Source organism: Carettochelys insculpta, chromosome 7 (genome assembly GCF_033958435.1).
Source record: "Carettochelys insculpta isolate YL-2023 chromosome 7, ASM3395843v1, whole genome shotgun sequence".
In the NCBI taxonomy this organism is placed as follows: Eukaryota; Metazoa; Chordata; order Testudines; family Carettochelyidae; genus Carettochelys; species Carettochelys insculpta.
The window spans coordinates 3,251,384-3,258,282 of NC_134143.1; the positions used below are offsets into that span (position 1 = coordinate 3,251,384).

Sequence of the window (6,899 nt, forward strand, 5' to 3'; positions counted from 1 at the left end):
AGGGGTAAGTGGGGATGGGCCCCAAGCTGCCAGTGTTGTGGGGAAACTGGACTCAAACTGCTGCCCTGGTGTTAAGAGGGGGAGGATACTGATGCCATGTCACAGCCTTGGAGAGGGTTTGTGATCTGCCCCAGACTGGCCCTGCAGACAGTCTCCGCTGTGTGACTCCCCTGCTGGGTCTCAAGGCCATAGTGGTGTTCGGCAACATGGATGTGGTGGAGGTGAGGGGCTGTGACCTGTCCAAACAGGTCCTGGGGCTGAAATACGACCTGACCCCTAAGTCATGTGGGCCACCCCCAAAAACATGGCTCCAGTGGTGCAATGGGTTAGCGCACAGTACTTATAGAGCAGTACTGCAATAGACATGCTGAGGTTGTGAGTTCAAGCCTCACCTGGAGTGTGGCTTTTCCAAAAAAAAAAGAGACTCACCTGGAAGACTCTGAATCAGAAAACATTAGGACTGGAAGGGACCTCAAGAGGCCATCAGGTCCAGGCAGCTGCCCTTGTGGCAGGACCAAATACTGTCTTGACCATCCCAGATAGACAACTATCTAACCTATTCTCAAATATCTCCAGTGATGGAGATTCCACAACCTCCCCAGGCAATTTATTCCATTGTTTGACCACCCTGACAGTTAGGAACTTTTTCCTAATGTCCAACCTTAACCTCCCTTGCTGCAGTTTAAGTCCATTGCCTCTTGTTCTATCCTCAGAGGCCAAGAAGAACAAGGTTTCTCCCTCCTCCTTATGACACCCATTTAGATACCTGAAAACCGCTATCATGTCTCCCCTCAGTCTTCTCTTTTCCAAACTAAACAAGCCCAATCCTTTCAGCCTTTCTTCATTGGTCACATTCTCTCGACCTTTAATTATTCTTGTCGCTCTTTTCTGGACCCTCTCTAATTTTTCCACATCTTTCTTGAAGTGTGGTGCCCAGAACTGGACACACTACTCCAGCTGAGGCCTAGCCAGCGCAGAGCAGAGCGGAAGAATAACTTCTCGTGTCTTGTTCACAACACACCTGTTAATGTATCCCAGAATCATGTTTGCTTTTTTTGGAACAGCATCACACTCTTGACTCATATTTAGCTTGTGGTCCACTATAACCCCTCAATCCCTTTCTGCTGTAGTCATTCCGAGACTGTCTCTCCCCATTCTGTACGTGTGAAACTGATTGTTCCTTCCTAAGTGGAGCACTTTGCATTTGTCCTTATTAAACTTCATCCTGTTTACCTCAGACCATTTCACCAATTTATCCAGATCATTTTGAATTATGACCCTGTCCCCTAAAGCAGTTGCAACCCCTCCCAGCTTGGTATCATCTGCAAACTTAATCAGTGTACTTTCTGTGCCAATATCTAAATTGTTGATGAAGATGTTGAACAAAACCAGTCTGAAAACAGACCCCTGCAGAACCCCAGTTGTTATACTTTTCCAGAAGGCTTGAGAACCATTGAGAAGTACTCTCTGAGTACGGTTATCCAGCCAGTTATGCACCCCCCTGATAGTAGCCTCATCTAAATTGTATTTGCCTGTTTTTTTAATAAGAATATCATGCGAGACCATATCAAAAGCTTTACTAAAGTCTAGGTATACCACATCTACCACTTCTCCCGATCCACAAGGCTTGTTATCTTATCAAAGAAAGCTATCAGATTGGTTTGACATGATTTGTGCTTTACAAATCCATGCTGGCTGTTCCCTATCACCTTACCACCTTCCAAGTGTTTGCAGATGATTTCTTTAATTATCTGCTCCATTATTTTTCCTGGCACAGAAGGTGAGCTGACTGGCCTGTAGTTTTCTGGGTTTTTCTTATTCCCCTTCTTATAGATTGGCACTATATTTGCCCTTTCCCAGTCTTCTGGAATCTCTCCTGTCTCCCATGATTTTCCAAAGATGATAGCGAAAGGTCAGATACCTTCTCTATCAGCTCCTTGAGTGTTCTGGGATGCATTTCATCAGGCCCTTGTGACTTGCAGACATCTAATTTTCTAAGTGATTTTTAAATTTTTCTTTTTTCATTTCAACTTCTAACCCGACCCCTTTCCCACTTGCGTTCACTATGTTGGGCCTCCGTTCAGCTGATTTCTCAGTGAAGACCAAACCAAAGAAGTCATTAAGCCTCTCTGCCATTTCCAAGTTCTCTGTTACTGTTTCTTCCTCCTCGCTGAGCAATGGCCCTACCCTGTTCGTAGGCTTCCTCTTCTTTCTAAAATATTTATAAAAAGCCTTCTTGTTTCCCTTTATTTCTGTAGCTCATTTTAGCTCATTTTGTGCCTTAGCCTTTCTTGCTTCTGCATTCTTGTGTCATTTGCCTATATTCATCCTTGGGAATTTCTCCTTGCTTCCATTTTTTATATGATTCCTTTTTTATTTGAGATCATGCAAGATCTCCTGGTGAAGCCAAGCTGGTCTTTTGCCATATTTTCTCTCTTTCCTGTGCAGCGGGATAGCTTGCTTTTGGGCCCTTAATAATATCCTTATGAAAAACTGCGAACTCTCCTCAGCTGTTTTTCCCTTCAGTTTTGAATCCCATGGGACCTGACCTACCAGCTCTCTAAGTTCTTCTGAATCTGCCCTCCTGAAATCCATTATCTCTATTGTGCTGTTTTCTCCTCTTTCCTTCCTTAGAGTTGTGAACTCTATGATTTCATGATCATTTTCACCCAAACTGCCTTCCACTTTCAAGTTCTTGACCGCTTCCTCCCTATTTGGGAAAATCAAATCTAGAACAGCTTCCCCCCCAGCCCCGGCCCCAAAAGGGCTTATTGGGGATTTGAACCCAAGATCACACCCACCTGAAGAGAAAATTACACCCCTAGACCAACAAGCGAGCTTTTAAGGGTTATCACACACACTCACAGCCTTCCACACTCCTACGTTTACACAGATGAACTCCCACTGCTGGTACTGACAGCTCTGTGGGAAAGTTTACAATGGATTTGAACTACATGTGTTTTCAACCCCATGTTTAGATTTTCATAAGCTGTGACATATTAATATAGTAGAAGCTCTATTATCTATCACTCACAGGGCAAGCTAGATAATCAAATGCTCCAGATAGAAGACTTACCTACCCTAAATGCAAACCCAGCCACACCTGCCAGATGAGCTGATGTCCTTCAGTAGATTTTCTCCTACTTCTTTATAATTACTGAAGAGACTCCAAGCAGATTGAAGAACACTGTCCCACACACAAAGGAAATCTGCCTCCCTGACTGATGGTAGCTCTGTGAGTGGGAGAAGCAAGGTCAGTGGAGAAGCTGTGTTGTGCAGCTGGGCAGAGGAAATTTAATCAACCCCCATTTGAAAAACTACTCTAGGCTGGGACAGAAAAAGGAGCCTGGGGAAGAAGAGGTTGTCCTACAGGAACCTGAAGATTAGTGATTCAAGCAAGAGTGAAATGTGGGTGTGGGCCAGTGGTAGAGTGTTTGATTTCAGATGAAGTGATCTTCTTTCTAATCCATGCTCCCCTTTTAAAAGGCAGCCACTTGTATGACAAGAGTTGTCTCACCTTAACCACCATACTCTGCATTCCTATAGTGTGGGGATCCTGAAAATGGAGATGAACCCTTAACATTTGCCAGTGCCAATGCAGATAAACCTAGCAAACCCCTCCCTCTGCTGAAATCTGGCTATACACGGAAACTGACAGTTGATACTGAAATGAGGAATTTTGGGTCTCATTTCCATAAAGAGGTTCTCATTCAGAGTCTATCAAATATTTCACTTCCAGCAGGAAAGGTCTCTGCACACTTTGTAAATATGTGTGGAGGGAGAACATGAATTACTCTGGAAATTTACAGCCAAGGCCATTATGTCCTCCCTCAGCTAGATATTCATACACAAGCACTACCAAGCTCCCCAGTCTCTGCATTTCTGTTAATTCTCTGCAGGCTGGTTATTGTAAAAGAAAAATTGACCCTTTTCATCCTTTTGGGGGCTTCAGAAAATGTCACCTTACAGCCAGGTGGAGCCGGCAGCAAGACGGGCTGGGCTCAATGTCTCGGGGAGAAGAGTGGTAGAAATGGGGCAGGAAGGAGTTTCCTGAGAGGTGAAACAGCTGGAGGGTGGCATGGAGTGCAGGGTGCCAGCCTGTCAAGAGTCACAGGTGCCCCAAGAAGTTCCATTTGGTAGGTCCTGGGGTGTAAACAGCAGGAGTCTGATCTCTGCAATCTGAGTTCAAATCTCAGTGGTCTCCTTGTTGGTTGTGTTGTTGCTGTAAATCTCTGTCTCCCCAAAGCTTGGGCTTCTTTGTCCACAGGTGCACCTGAGGAAGTGTTTTTTCCTCCTCCTGGATGAGTGAGGCCCACTGGAGCTAGATAGGTCTCTGGCTGGGCTGATTTACCAACATGGCTGCAATAGGTTGGAACCCTGGAACTTACCAGTCTGTGTAGAGATACATGAGCACTGAGGTTGTGTTTTTCACAGCTTCTCCTGATTGCCACACAAGTGGTGCCTGTACCTGGAGCTGCCAGGCTGTTCCTATTGCACACACGGCATTTAAAGGAAGGACCATCCAGAGCAGGCTAAGAAAGTCAGGGGACAGCAGGTGAGAGGGAGAGTTCCAGGTTAGAGCACAACTCATCTGTCCCCCTCTGGGCCCTTGGAGCAGGGGCTGCTAGTTCTGACACCTTCATGGGATGCCCGAATGCTACCGAGCACCCAAGGCCAGCACAAGAGATAGGGGAGGGCCCGGACTCCATGTCGCCAGAGGACTTCCCTAAAGATCACAGGGCCTGGCTGCTCCCCCCTGCAAAGCAGCATGTGCTCTGCAGCCAGCCTCAAAATGGGACAGAAAAGCAGCCACTCCCCCAGAGGGGCCTCTTAACTGTGGGGCAGGAGATGAGTCCCACAGAGGCTTTTCCCCAGCTGCTGAGAAGCACAGGAGAACTCAGGGCTGCACAGGGTGGCACAGTTGAGTGGAGACCTGCCCCTCCGCCTGTGGCTGGATCTATTGCTGTCAGGGGCAGAGCACCATTCATCCCCCTGGGCAAGTACCTGCTCCTCTCCCAGCTGTGCACTGCCCAGCCCAGGAGCCTGGAGAGACCAGAGCCCCATCTCAAGCCTTGGAGAGGTGCCCTTCCCCCTCACTGGCTGCACCTGAGCCAGGGCTGCCCCCTCCTTGCCAGAGCACTGCACCCCTGGGTGCACGTGGGGCCCTGCTGAGGCCCTGGCAGCAGCACTGCAGGGGACTGAGGGGAGCAGAGCACTGTTGGGCTGACACTGGAGACAGGCTGGGCCCTGTCAGGCAAATGAGATCATCCCACCCCCACCCTTGGCAGCCAGAGCTCAGCTCAGCCTCACAGAGCTGGTCTGTGCTTTGCATGAGCCCAGCAGAGGAGCTGGGAGGCAGCATGCTCAGGGGAGGGGGGGTGTCAGAAGCAACATTACACCCGGAGGCTGGGGCTCAGCAAACCTGTGACTAGGAAGGTGCAGGGAGGAGGGGATCTGAACCCAGGCATGCAGAGCACAACGGATTATTAGTGCATCACCTTCCCCACTCAGCCACCTCCCCTGCTACCTCTATGGGCTTCTCACCTCCACCAACGTCAGTCCTGCCAGGAACCTTTCTGCCACTGGCTGCTCAGCCGGGGACACAGGGTGGCAGGTTTGGCCCAACAGAGCTACACTCACTCCTGTCTCCTGCACTGCGGCTTCCTCGGGGGAGCAGGGCCCCCAACACAGCCGGGTGCAGTGCCCCAGCCAGAGACAGGGGCAAGGTGGGGGCAGCCCTGGCTCAGCTGCAGCCACTGACATGGGCAGCTGTCTCTGAGGGAAGGGCCTGTCCCGAGGCTGGCTCAGGGGCTCTGCTCTGTCCAAGCTGCTGGGCCGGGCTGGGCAGTGCACAGCTGGGAAAGGGGCAGACACTGGCCTGTGGGGATGAATGTCACACTCCCCTCTCTGACACTGAGAGCAATAGATCAGTCTGGAGCACCAGCCACAGGGCCTGAGGCAGGCGTCCCTGTGGCCATCCCGCCCTGGAGCCCCCGGGGTCCCTGCTCAGGGGTGCCCAGAGAGAGGCTGTTGAAAGTGCCGTTTTCTCCTGCTGCCCTGGGAGCTGGGCACTTCCCCACCGGCACAACAGCACAGGCAGAACATGGCCCCTGCCTGCACTAAATGCCGTGTGGGGAGCTCCTGAGAAAGCGCCAGTGGGGAGCACCTGGGGCTGGGCACAGAGAGAGGAGACGAACCCCGGGGGTGGGAGAAAGTGCCTGGGGCGCAGAGACACACACAGGGCCTGGAGCCCAAAGCTCGGCCCCACTCGCTCCTCCTGCTCCCAGGGACTCGGCCAGAGCGGCAGCTGCAGCTTTTGGGGCTGTAGTGGCCTGAACGCCCAGCAACCCCCCTTCCCCTGTCGGTGGGTCTGTGCACACCCGAGCCCTTCCTCCCCGGGGGGGAACAACTCGTCTGCAGTGTGGGGTGTCCCTCCCAGCTCCCTCACTGCCTGCAGCCCAGGGGTTAGTGATTGTCCCCTGGACTCCCCTCCGCCTGTCAGACCCACACACTGTCAGGACAGGCAGCCCTTGCTGGTGCCCTGCTCTGACCTCCTGCCCACGGCCAGTCCCAGGGCCTCACCAACGTGCAGTGCAGAGTGACGTGGGGGTGCACTAGGGGTCACTCGCACCCTCCAGCTTCCACTCCCACCGCAGTCACCATCAACGCTGCTGGAGGAGGAGGTGGGGCAGGGGCAGGAAAGGGGCAGAGCCGGAGGCGAGGGCAGGGCGTGGGGCAGAGGGGAGCTGTTTCAACACTTCCCCAGTCACCACTGAACCCACTTCACCCACAGCCTCTGTGCAGCGGAAGGAAAACCCTGATGCATGGACCTTGGGCACAGCCCGGACCGAAGCTCCCTCTTCCCCTGCTTCTGCTTAGAACAAAACCCAGCTGTAGTG

At 51.5% G+C, this 6,899-nt stretch overlaps 1 non-coding gene across 1 annotated transcript; it reads left to right on the forward strand.

The window, feature by feature from the left end:
* Nucleotides 1-307: 307 nt before the first annotated feature.
* On the forward strand, nucleotides 308-400 carry TRNAI-UAU (transfer RNA isoleucine (anticodon UAU)). Its single transcript is given in 2 exon segments — nucleotides 308-345; nucleotides 365-400. It is a non-coding gene; the product is annotated as a tRNA-Ile (tRNA).
* The last annotated feature ends 6,499 nt before the right edge of the window (nucleotides 401-6,899 follow it).